This window comes from Malurus melanocephalus, unplaced genomic scaffold (genome assembly GCF_030028575.1).
Source record: "Malurus melanocephalus ecotype Western Australia unplaced genomic scaffold, MMel_1.1 scaffold_272, whole genome shotgun sequence".
NCBI lineage: Eukaryota > Metazoa > Chordata > Aves > Passeriformes > Maluridae > Malurus > Malurus melanocephalus.
The window spans coordinates 1,002,892-1,003,719 of NW_026623504.1; positions in this window are offsets into that span (position 1 = coordinate 1,002,892).

Below are 828 nucleotides of genomic sequence, written 5' to 3' on the forward strand. Positions count from 1 at the left end.
CTTGGTCAACAGACTGTGGTTCAGAAACAAAAATTTCTAGTTTGCTCTTTTAAAGCAAATTCAGTATCTGGAGTACAGAAAGCACACAAATGCTTATCTTTCATATGATTTTCAATAAAGATATTATTCTGAGAATAACTCATTATGTAGTAGGGTTATTTAAGAAATTTAGGCAAGTAAAAAACAAGAGTGAAAATACYTAAAATCCTTTAGAAATATAAAGCTGAATTCAGTTCAGACCAATCTAATTAGGCTGAAAATACATTAGTATTTTTGGGAAGCACACCTTTCTTTCATCTATGCTCCATCAATTCCATTTCTGCAGTGCGCATTGAATGGAACTTCACTTAGAATATTTTCACTAAGTGCCTTAATTTGAAGTCATGGACAACTTTTCCTTGAAAAGAAGAAAATAATAGATGTGAAAAGAAATAAAATAATACGATTTGGATAAAAAATTGCTAGAGTTCATTCATACTGTATTAATACAGTAATTACTAAAATTCATAACTTATTTAAGATGTTAAGCCTATTTCAATTTGTCCATGAGATTTCAGCACAAACACACTGCAGAATCSTCTCTCCATGACCCGAGCCTATGAAGATAATGTTTCAAAAGGCTGATTGTAAATGTCTGTGGGTTAACTCTGTAAGGTTTTTATAGCAATAACACCAGGCTGCTTTTATGGAAGACGCTTTGTAACTTCACATCTGAAATGAAGATTGCACAGTGCACACAGCTATGGAGGGAGAACCAAACTTTGATGTCTTGTTCAAAAACACGTCACCACCCCAGATGTCTCATTGCAAAACCCTCTGACCAACAAA